Here is a 13246-nt window from a genome sequence, read left to right on the forward strand (position 1 = left end):
AGAGTCACATTTTGCACAAACTCCCCTGCTTTTTTCAAAATATCCCAAATATCTCAATTTCGAGGCCTGAGCCATATTTTGGACCCAGATTTTGGCTCTTTGCACGTATTCGCAGTTTGAAATTACGATTTTTTATACACAACATATGGCAAGTACTGAAAGCAGCGTTTAGTCACATTTGTCCCAATCTCGCTTGCATTTATCAAAATATCCCAAACATCCTAATTTCGAGGCCTGAGCCTTATTTTTTAACCAAATTCAGGCTCTCTGCATGTATTCGCATTTTGAAATTATGACTTTTATACCCAACATATGCCATGTACTGAAAGCGGCGTTTGGTCATATTTGTCCCAAACTCCCCTGCAGTTTTCAAAATATCCCAAACATCCCAATTTCGAGGCCTAAGCCATATTTTGGAGCCAAATTCTGGCTCTCTGCACGTATTCGCTGTTTGAAATTACGACTTTTTATACCCAACATATGCCAAGTACTGAAACCGGCGTTTGGTCACATTTGTCCCAAACCTCCCTGCAGTTTTCAAAATATCCCAATTTCGAGGCCTGAGTCATATTTTGGAGACAAATTCTGGCTCTCTGCACGTATTCGCAGTTTGAAATTACGAATTTTTATACCCAACATATGCAAAGTACTGAAAGCGGCGTTTGGTCACATTTGTCCCGATCCCCATTGCAATTCTCAAAATATCCCAAACATCCCAATTTCGAGGCCTGAGCAATATTTTGGAGCCAAATTCTGGCACTCTGCACATATTCACAGTTTGAAATTACGACTTTTTATACCCAACATATGCCAAGTACTGAAAGCGGCAGTGAGTCACATTTTGCACAAACTCCCCTGCAGTTTTCAAAATATCCCAAATATCACAGTTTTGAGGACTGAGCCATATTTTGGAGCCAAATTCTGGCTCTCTGCACGTATTCGCTGTTAGAAATTACGACTTTTTATACCCAATATATGCCGAGTACTGAAAGCGGCGTTTGGTCACATTTGTCCCAAACTCCCTTGCGGTTTTCAAAATATTCCAAACATCCCAATTTCGAGGACTGAAACATATTATGGAGCCAAATTCTGGCTCTATGCATGCATTCGCAGTTTGAAATTACAAATTTTTATACCCAACATATGCCAAGTACTGATAGCGGCAGTGAGTCACATTATGCTCAAACTCCCCTGCAGTTTTCAAAATATCCCAAACATCCCAATTTCGAGGCCTGAGCCGTATTTTGGAGTCAAATTCTGGCTCTCTGCACGTATTCGCAGTTTGAAATTGCGAATTTTTTTACCAAACATATGCCAAGTACTAAAAGTGGCAGTGAGTCACATTTTGCACAAACTGCCCTGCAGTTTTCAAAATATCCTAAATATCCCAATTTTGAGGATTGAGCCATATTTTGGAGCCAAATTCTGTTTCTCTGCACGTATTCGCTGTTTGAAATTACGACTTTTTGTACCCAACATATTCCAAGTACTGCAAGCGGCGTTTGGTAACATTTGTCCCAAACCTCCCAGCAGTTTTCAAAATATCTCAATTTCGAGGCCTGAGTCATATTTTGCAGCCAAATTCTGCCTCTCTGCACGTATTCGCAGTTTGAAATTACGAATTTTTATACCCAACATATGCGAAGTACTGGATGCGGCGTTTGGTCACATTTGTCCCAAACCTCCCTGCAGTTTTCAAAATATCCCAAACAACCCAATTTCGAGGCCTGAGGCATATTTTGGAGCTAAATTCTGGCTCTCTGCACGTATTCGCAGATTGAAATTACGATTTTTTTTAACCAACATATGCCAAGTACTGAAAGCGGCGTTTGGTCACATTTGACCCAAACCTCCCTGCAGTTTTCAAAATATCCCAAACACCCCAATCTCGATGCCTGAGCCATATTTTGGAGCCAAATTCTGGCTCTCTGCACGTATTCGCAGTTTGAAATTATTATGACTTTTTATACCCAACATATGCCAAGTACTGAAAGCGGCAGTGAGTCACATTTTGCACAAACTCCCCTGCAGTTTTCAAAATATCTCAAATATCCCAATTTTGAGGACTGAGCCATATTTTGGAGCCAAATTCTGGCCCTCTGCACGTATTCGCTGTTTGAAATTACGACTTTTTATACCCAACATATGCTAAGTACTGAAAGCGGCGTTTGGTCACATTTTTCCCAAACCTCCCTGCAGTTTTCAAAATATCCCAATTTTGAGGCCTGAGTCATATTTTGGAGCCAAATTCTGACTCTCTGCACGTATTCGCAGTTTGAAATTACGCATTTTTATACCCAGCATATGCGAAGTACAAAAAGTGGCGTTTGGTCACATTTGTCCCAAACTCCCCTGCAGTTTTCAAAATATCCCAAACATCCCAATTTCGAGGCCTGAGCCATATTTTAGCCAAATTCAGGCTCTCTGCACGTATTCGCAGTTTGAAATTGCGACTTTTTAATATCCAACATATGCCAAGTAATGAAAGCGGCTGTGAGTCACATTTTGCTCAAACTCCCCTGCAGTTTTCAAAATATCCCAAACATCCCAATTTCGAGGCCTGAGCCATATTTTGGAGCAAAATTCTGGCTCTCTGCACGTATTCGCAGTTAGAAATTATTACGACTTTTTATTCCCAACATATGCCAAGTACTGAAAGCGGCAGTGAGTCACATTTTGCACAAACTCCCCTGCAGTTTTCAAAATATCCCAAATATCCCAATTTTGAGGACTGAGCCATATTTTGGAGCTAAATTCTGGCTCTCTGCACGTATTCGCTGTTAGAAATTACGACTTTTTATACCCAACATATGCCAAGTACTGAAAGCGGCGTTTGGTCACATTTGTCCCAAACCTCCCTGCAGTTTTCAAAATATCTCAATTTCGAGGCCTGAGTCATATTTTGCAGCCAAATTCTGGCTCTCTGCACGTATTCGCAGTTTGAAACTACGAATTTTTATACCCAACATATGCGAAGTACTGAAAGTAGCGTTTGGTCACATATGTCCCAAACCTCATTGCAGTTTTCAAAATATCCCAAACATCCCAATTTCGAAGCCTGAGCAATATTTTGGAGCCAAATTCTGGCACTCTGCACATATTCGCAGTTTGAAATTACGACTTTTTATACCCAACATATGCCAAGTACTGAAAGCGGCAGTGAGTCACATTTTGCACAAACTCCCCTGCAGTTTTCAAAATATCCCAAATATCCCAATTTCGAGGCCTGAGCCATACTTTGGAGCCAAATTCTGGCTCTCTGCACGTATTCGCAGTTTAAAATTACGACTTTTTACCCAACATATGCCAAGTACTGAAAGCGGCGTTTGGTCATATATGTCCCAAACTCCCTTGCAGTTTTCAAAATATTCCAAACATCCCAATTTCGAGGCCTGAAACATATTATGGAGCCAAATTCTGGCTCTATGCATGCATTCGCAGTTTGAAATTACGAATTTTTATACCCAACATATGCCAAGTACTGATAGCGGCAGTGAGTCACATTTTGCTCAAACTCCCCTGCAGTTTTCAAAATATCCCAAACATCCCAATTTCGAGGCCTGAGCCGTATTTTGGAGCCAAATTCTGGCTCTCTGCACGTATTCGCAGTTTGAAATTACGAATTTTTTTACCAAACATATGCCAAGTACTGAAAGTGGCAGTGAGTCACATTTTGCAAAAACTCCCCTGCAGTTTTCAAAATATCCCAAATATCCCATATTTCAGGACTGAGCCATATTTTGGAGCCAAATTCTGTTTTTCTGCACGTATTCGCTGTTTGAAATTACTACTTTTTATACCCAACATATGGGAAGTACTGGATGCGGCGTTTGGTCACATTTGTCCCAAACCTCCCTGCAGTTTTCAAAATATCCCAAACATCCCAATTTCGAGGCCTTAGCCATATTTTGGAGCAAAATTCTGGCTCTCTGCACGTATTCGCAGTTAGAAATTATTACGACTTTTTATTCCCAACATATGCCAAGTACTGAAAGCGGCAGTGAGTCACATTTTGCATAAACTCCCCTGCAGTTTTCAAAATATCCCAAATATCCCAATTTCGAGGCCTGAACCATATTTTGGAGCCAAATTCTGGCTCTCTGCACGTATTCACAGTTTGAAATTACGAATTTTTATACCCAACATATGCGAAGTACTGAAAGCGGCAGAGAGTCACATTTTGCACAAACTCCCCTGCTTTTTTCAAAATATCCCAAATATCTCAATTTCGAGGCCTGAGCCATATTTTGGACCCAAATTTTGGCTCTTTGCACGTATTCGCAGTTTGAAATTACGATTTTTTATACCCAACAAATGGCAAGTACTGAAAGCAGCGTTTAGTCACATTTGTCCCAATCTCGCCTGCATTTTTCAAAATATCCCAAACATCCTAATTTCGAGGCCTGAGCCATATTTTTTAACCAAATTCAGGCTCTCTGCATGTATTCGCATTTTGAAATTACGACTTTTATACCCAACATATGCCATGTACTGAAAGCGGCGTTTGGTCATATTTGTCCCAAACTCCCCTGCAGTTTTCAAAATATCCCAAACATCCCAATTTCGAGGCCTAAGCCATATTTTGGAGCCAAATTCTGGCTCTCTGCACGTATTCGCTGTTTGAAATTACGACTTTTTATACCCAACATATGCCAAGTACTGAAACCGGCGTTTGGTCACATTTGTCCCAAACCTCCCTGCAGTTTTCAAAATATCCCAATTTCGAGGCCTGAGTCATATTTTGGAGACAAATTCTGGCTCTCTGCACGTATTCGCAGTTTGAAATTACGAATTTTTATACCCAACATATGCAAAGTACTGAAAGCGGCGTTTGGTCACATTTGTCCCGATCCCCATTGCAATTCTCAAAATATCCCAAACATCCCAATTTCGAGGCCTGAGCAATATTTTGGAGCCAAATTCTGGCACTCTGCACATATTCACAGTTTGAAATTACGACTTTTTATACCCAACATATGCCAAGTACTGAAAGCGGCAGTGAGTCACATTTTGCACAAACTCCCCTGCAGTTTTCAAAATATCCCAAATATCACAGTTTTGAGGACTGAGCCATATTTTGGAGCCAAATTCTGGCTCTCTGCACGTATTCGCTGTTAGAAATTACGACTTTTTATACCCAATATATGCCGAGTACTGAAAGCGGCGTTTGGTCACATTTGTCCCAAACTCCCTTGCGGTTTTCAAAATATTCCAAACATCCCAATTTCGAGGACTGAAACATATTATGGAGCCAAATTCTGGCTCTATGCATGCATTCGCAGTTTGAAATTACAAATTTTTATACCCAACATATGCCAAGTACTGATAGCGGCAGTGAGTCACATTATGCTCAAACTCCCCTGCAGTTTTCAAAATATCCCAAACATCCCAATTTCGAGGCCTGAGCCGTATTTTGGAGTCAAATTCTGGCTCTCTGCACGTATTCGCAGTTTGAAATTGCGAATTTTTTTACCAAACATATGCCAAGTACTAAAAGTGGCAGTGAGTCACATTTTGCACAAACTGCCCTGCAGTTTTCAAAATATCCTAAATATCCCAATTTTGAGGATTGAGCCATATTTTGGAGCCAAATTCTGTTTCTCTGCACGTATTCGCTGTTTGAAATTACGACTTTTTGTACCCAACATATTCCAAGTACTGCAAGCGGCGTTTGGTAACATTTGTCCCAAACCTCCCAGCAGTTTTCAAAATATCTCAATTTCGAGGCCTGAGTCATATTTTGCAGCCAAATTCTGCCTCTCTGCACGTATTCGCAGTTTGAAATTACGAATTTTTATACCCAACATATGCGAAGTACTGGATGCGGCGTTTGGTCACATTTGTCCCAAACCTCCCTGCAGTTTTCAAAATATCCCAAACATCCCAATTTCGAGGCCTGAGGCATATTTTGGAGCTAAATTCTGGCTCTCTGCACGTATTCGCAGATTGAAATTACGATTTTTTTTAACCAACATATGCCAAGTACTGAAAGCGGCGTTTGGTCACATTTGACCCAAACCTCCCTGCAGTTTTCAAAATATCCCAAACACCCCAATCTCGATGCCTGAGCCATATTTTGGAGCCAAATTCTGGCTCTCTGCACGTATTCGCAGTTTGAAATTATTATGACTTTTTATACCCAACATATGCCAAGTACTGAAAGCGGCAGTGAGTCACATTTTGCACAAACTCCCCTGCAGTTTTCAAAATATCTCAAATATCCCAATTTTGAGGACTGAGCCATATTTTGGAGCCAAATTCTGGCCCTCTGCACGTATTCGCTGTTTGAAATTACGACTTTTTATACCCAACATATGCTAAGTACTGAAAGCGGCGTTTGGTCACATTTTTCCCAAACCTCCCTGCAGTTTTCAAAATATCCCAATTTTGAGGCCTGAGTCATATTTTGGAGCCAAATTCTGACTCTCTGCACGTATTCGCAGTTTGAAATTACGCATTTTTATACCCAGCATATGCGAAGTACAAAAAGTGGCGTTTGGTCACATTTGTCCCAAACTCCCCTGCAGTTTTCAAAATATCCCAAACATCCCAATTTCGAGGCCTGAGCCATATTTTAGCCAAATTCAGGCTCTCTGCACGTATTCGCAGTTTGAAATTGCGACTTTTTAATATCCAACATATGCCAAGTAATGAAAGCGGCTGTGAGTCACATTTTGCTCAAACTCCCCTGCAGTTTTCAAAATATCCCAAACATCCCAATTTCGAGGCCTGAGCCATATTTTGGAGCAAAATTCTGGCTCTCTGCACGTATTCGCAGTTAGAAATTATTACGACTTTTTATTCCCAACATATGCCAAGTACTGAAAGCGGCAGTGAGTCACATTTTGCACAAACTCCCCTGCAGTTTTCAAAATATCCCAAATATCCCAATTTTGAGGACTGAGCCATATTTTGGAGCTAAATTCTGGCTCTCTGCACGTATTCGCTGTTAGAAATTACGACTTTTTATACCCAACATATGCCAAGTACTGAAAGCGGCGTTTGGTCACATTTGTCCCAAACCTCCCTGCAGTTTTCAAAATATCTCAATTTCGAGGCCTGAGTCATATTTTGCAGCCAAATTCTGGCTCTCTGCACGTATTCGCAGTTTGAAACTACGAATTTTTATACCCAACATATGCGAAGTACTGAAAGTAGCGTTTGGTCACATATGTCCCAAACCTCATTGCAGTTTTCAAAATATCCCAAACATCCCAATTTCGAAGCCTGAGCAATATTTTGGAGCCAAATTCTGGCACTCTGCACTTATTCGCAGTTTGAAATTACGACTTTTTATACCCAACATATGCCAAGTACTGAAAGCGGCAGTGAGTCACATTTTGCACAAACTCCCCTGCAGTTTTCAAAATATCCCAAATATCCCAATTTCGAGGCCTGAGCCATACTTTGGAGCCAAATTCTGGCTCTCTGCACGTATTCGCAGTTTAAAATTACGACTTTTTACCCAACATATGCCAAGTACTGAAAGCGGCGTTTGGTCATATATGTCCCAAACTCCCTTGCAGTTTTCAAAATATTCCAAACATCCCAATTTCGAGGCCTGAAACATATTATGGAGCCAAATTCTGGCTCTATGCATGCATTCGCAGTTTGAAATTACGAATTTTTATACCCAACATATGCCAAGTACTGATAGCGGCAGTGAGTCACATTTTGCTCAAACTCCCCTGCAGTTTTCAAAATATCCCAAACATCCCAATTTCGAGGCCTGAGCCGTATTTTGGAGCCAAATTCTGGCTCTCTGCACGTATTCGCAGTTTGAAATTACGAATTTTTTTACCAAACATATGCCAAGTACTGAAAGTGGCAGTGAGTCACATTTTGCAAAAACTCCCCTGCAGTTTTCAAAATATCCCAAATATCCCATATTTCAGGACTGAGCCATATTTTGGAGCCAAATTCTGTTTTTCTGCACGTATTCGCTGTTTGAAATTACTACTTTTTATACCCAACATATGGGAAGTACTGGATGCGGCGTTTGGTCACATTTGTCCCAAACCTCCCTGCAGTTTTCAAAATATCCCAAACATCCCAATTTCGAGGCCTGAGGCATATTTTGGAGCTAAATTCTGGCTCTCTGCACGTATTCGCAGATTGAAATTACGATTTTTTTTAACCAACATATGCCAAGTACTGAAAGCGGCGTTTGGTCACATTTGACCCAAACTTCCCTGCAGTTTTCAAAATATCCCAAACACACCAATCTCGATGCCTGAGCCATATTTTGGAGCCAAATTCTGGCTCTCTGCACGTATTCGCAGTTTGAAATTATTATGACTTTTTATACCCAACATATGCCAAGTACTGAAAGCGGCAGTGAGTCACATTTTGCACAAACTCCCCTGCAGTTTTCAAAATATCTCAAATATCCCAATTTTGAGGACTGAGCCATATTTTGGAGCCAAATTCTGGCCCTCTGCACGTATTCGCTGTTTGAAATTACGACTTTTTATACCCAACATATGCTAAGTACTGAAAGCGGCGTTTGGTCACATTTTTCCCAAACCTCCCTGCAGTTTTCAAAATATCCCAATTTCGAGGCCTGAGTCATATTTTGGAGCCAAATTCTGACTCTCTGCACGTATTCGCAGTTTGAAATTACGCATTTTTATACCCAGCATATGCGAAGTACAAAAAGCGGCGTTTGGTCACATTTGTCCCAAACTCCCCTGCAGTTTTCAAAATATCCCAAACATCCCAATTTCGAGGCCTGAGCCATATTTTAGCCAAATTCAGGCTCTCTGCACGTATTCGCAGTTTGAAATTGCGACTTTTTAATATCCAACATATGCCAAGTAATGAAAGCGGCTGTGAGTCACATTTTGCTCAAACTCCCCTGCAGTTTTCAAAATATCCCAAACATCCCAATTTCGAGGCCTGAGCCATATTTTGGAGCAAAATTCTGGCTCTCTGCACGTATTTGCAGTTAGAAATTATTACGACTTTTTATTCCCAACATATGCCAAGTACTGAGAGCGGCAGTGAGTCACATTTTGCACAAACTCCCCTGCAGTTTTCAAAATATCCCCAATATCCCAATTTTGAGGACTGAGCCATATTTTGGAGCTAAATTCTGGCTCTCTGCACGTATTCGCTGTTAGAAATTACGACTTTTTATACCCAACATATGCCAAGTACTGAAAGCGGCGTTTGGTCACATTTGTCCCAAACCTCCCTGCAGTTTTCAAAATATCTCAATTTCGAGGCCTGAGTCATATTTTGCAGCCAAATTCTGGCTCTCTGCACGTATTCGCAGTTTGAAACTACGAATTTTTATACCCAACATATGCGAAGTACTGAAAGTGGCGTTTGGTCACATATGTCCCAAACCTCATTGCAGTTTTCAAAATATCCCAAACATCCCAATTTCGAAGCCTGAGCAATATTTTGGAGCCAAATTCTGGCACTCTGCACATATTCGCAGTTTGAAATTACGACTTTTTATACCCAACATATGCCAAGTACTGAAAGCGGCAGTGAGTCACATTTTGCACAAACTCCCCTGCAGTTTTCAAAATATCCCAAATATCCCAATTTCGAGGCCTGAGCCATACTTTGGAGCCAAATTCTGGCTCTCTGCACGTATTCGCAGTTTAAAATTACGACTTTTTACCCAACATATGCTAAGTACTGAAAGCGGCGTTTTGTCATATATGTCCCAAACTCCCTTGCAGTTTTCAAAATATTCCAAACATCCCAATTTCGAGGCCTGAAACATATTATGGAGCCAAATTCTGGCTCTATGCATGCATTCGCAGTTTGAAATTACGAATTTTTATACCCAACATATGCCAAGTACTGATAGCGGCAGTGAGTCACATTTTGCTCAAACTCCCCTGCAGTTTTCAAAATATCCCAAACATCCCAATTTCGAGGCCTGAGCCGTATTTTGGAGCCAAATTCTGGCTCTCTGCACGTATTCGCAGTTTGAAATTACGATTTTTTTTACCAAACATATGCCAAGTACTGAAAGTGGCAGTGAGTCACATTTTGCACAAACTCCCCTGCAGTTTTCAAAATATCCCAATTATCCCAATTTTCAGGACTGAGTCATATTTTGGAGCCAAATTCTGACTCTCTGCACGAATTCGCAGTTTGAAATTACGCATTTTTATACCCAGCATATGCGAAGTACAAAAAGCGGCGTTTGGTCACATTTGTCCCAAACTCCCCTGCAGTTTTCAAAATATCCCAAACATCCCAATTTCGAGGCCTGAGCCATATTTTAGCCAAATTCAGGCTCTCTGCACGTATTCGCAGTTTGAAATTGCGACTTTTTTATACCCAACATATGCCAAGTAATGAAAGCGGCAGTGAGTCACATTTTGCTCAAAGTCCCCTGCAGTTTTCAAAATATCCCAAACATCCCAATTTCGAGGCCTTAGCCATATTTTGGAGCAAAATTCTGGCTCTCTGCACGTATTCGCAGTTAGAAATTATTACGACTTTTTATTCCCAACATATGCCAAGTACTGAAAGCGGCAGTGAGTCACATTTTGCATAAACTCCCCTGCAGTTTTCAAAATATCCCAAATATCCCAATTTCGAGGCCTGAACCATATTTTGGAGCCAAATTCTGGCTCTCTGCACGTATTCACAGTTTGAAATTACGAATTTTTATACCCAACATATGCGAAGTACTGAAAGCGGCAGAGAGTCACATTTTGCACAAACTCCCCTGCTTTTTTCAAAATATCCCAAATATCTCAATTTCGAGGCCTGAGCCATATTTTGGACCCAAATTTTGGCTCTTTGCACGTATTCGCAGTTTGAAATTACGATTTTTTATACCCAACAAATGGCAAGTACTGAAAGCAGCGTTTAGTCACATTTGTCCCAATCTCGCCTGCATTTTTCAAAATATCCCAAACATCCTAATTTCGAGGCCTGAGCCATATTTTTTAACCAAATTCAGGCTCTCTGCATGTATTCGCATTTTGAAATTACGACTTTTATACCCAACATATGCCATGTACTGAAAGCGGCGTTTGGTCATATTTGTCCCAAACTCCCCTGCAGTTTTCAAAATATCCCAAACATCCCAATTTCGAGGCCTAAGCCATATTTTGGAGCCAAATTCTGGCTCTCTGCACGTATTCGCTGTTTGAAATTACGACTTTTTATACCCAACATATGCCAAGTACTGAAACCGGCATTTGGTCACATTTGTCCCAAACCTCCCTGCAGTTTTCAAAATATCCCAATTTCGAGGCCTGAGTCATATTTTGCAGCCAAATTCTGCCTCTCTGCACGTATTCGCAGTTTGAAATTACGAATTTTTATACCCAACATATGCAAAGTACTGAAAGCGGCGTTTGGTCACATTTGTCCCAATCCCCCCTGCAATTCTCAAAATATCCCAAACATCCCAATTTCGAGGCCTGAGCAATATTTTGGAGCCAAATTCTGGCACTCTGCACATATTCGCAGTTTGAAATTACGACTTTTTATACCCAACATATGCCAAGTACTGAAAGCGGCAGTGAGTCACATTTTGCACAAACTCCCCTGCATTTTTCAAAATATCCCAAACATCCCAATTTCGAGGCCTGAGCCATATTTTGGAGCCAAATTCAGGCTCTCTGCACGTATTCGCAGTTTGAAATTATTACAACTTTTTATACCCAACGTATGCGAAGTACTGAAAGCGGCAGTGAGTCACATTTTGCACAAACTCCCCTGCAGTTTTCAAAATATCCCAAATATCACAATTTTGAGGACTGAGCCATATTTTGGAGCCAAATTCTGGCTCTCTGCACGTATTCGCTGTTAGAAATTACGACTTTTTATACCCAATATATGCCGAGTACTGAAAGCGGCGTTTGGTCACATTTGTCCCAAACCTCCCTGCAGTTTTCAAAATATCTCAATTTCGAAGCCTGAGTCATATTTTACAGCAAAATTCTGGCTCTCTGCACGTATTCGCAATTTGAAATTACGAATTTTGATACCCAACATATGCGAAGTACTGAAAGCGGCGTTTGGTCACATTTGTCCCAAACCTCCCTGCAGTTTTCAAAATATCCCAAACATCCCAATTTCGAGGCCTGAGCAATATTTTGGAGCCAAATTCTGGAACTCTGCACATATTCGCAGTTTGAAATTACGACTTTTTATACCCAAGATATGCTAAGTACTGAAAGAGGCAGCGAGTCACATTTTGCTCAAACTCCCCTGCAGTTTTCAAAATATCCCAAACATCCATATTTCGAGGCCTGAGCCATATTTTGGAGCCAAATTCTGGCTCTCTGCTTGTATTCGCAGTTTGAAATTGCGACTTTTTTATACCCAACATATGCCAAGTACTGAAAGCGGCGTTTGGTCATATTTGTCCCAAACTCCCCTGTAGTTTTCAAAATATCCCAAATATCCCAATTTTGAGGACTGATCCATATTTTGGAGCCAAATTCTGGCTCTCTGCACGTATTCGCTGTTTGAAATTACGACTTTTTATACCCAACATATGCGAAGTACTGAAAGCGGCGTTTGGTCACATTTGTCCCAAACCTCCCTGCAGTTTTCAAAATATCCCAAACATCCCAATTTCGAGGCCTGAGCAATATTTTGGAGCCAAATTCTGGAACTCTGCACATATTCGCAGTTTGAAATTACGACTTTTTATACCCAACAAATGCCAAGTAATGAAAGCGGCAGTGAGTCACATTTTGCACAAACTCCCCTGCAGTTTTCAAAATATCCCAAACATCCATATTTCGAGGCCTGAGCCATATTTTGGAGCCAAATTCTGGCTCTCTGCTTGTATTCGCAGTTTGAAATTGCGACTTTTTTATACCCAACATATGCCAAGTACTGAAAGCGGCGTTTGGTCATATATGTCCCAAACTCCCTTGCAGTTTTCAAAATATTCCAAACATCCCAATTTCGAGGACTGAAACATATTATGGAGCCAAATTCTGGCTCTATGCATGCATTTGCAGGTTGAAATTACGAATTTTTATACCCAACATATGCCAAGTACTGATAGCGGCAGTGAGTCACATTATGCTCAAACTCCCCTGCAGTTTTCAAAATATCCCAAACATCCCAATTTCGAGGCCTGAGCCGTATTTTGGAGTCAAATTCTGGCTCTCTGCACGTATTCGCAGTTTGAAATTGCGAATTTTTTTACCAAACATATGCCAAGTACTAAAAGTGGCAGTGAGTCACGTTTTGCACAAACTGCCCTGCAGTTTTCAAAATATTCTAAATATCCCAATTTTGAGGA

This window comes from Procambarus clarkii, chromosome 73 (genome assembly GCF_040958095.1).
Source record: "Procambarus clarkii isolate CNS0578487 chromosome 73, FALCON_Pclarkii_2.0, whole genome shotgun sequence".
Taxonomy (NCBI): domain Eukaryota; kingdom Metazoa; phylum Arthropoda; class Malacostraca; order Decapoda; family Cambaridae; genus Procambarus; species Procambarus clarkii.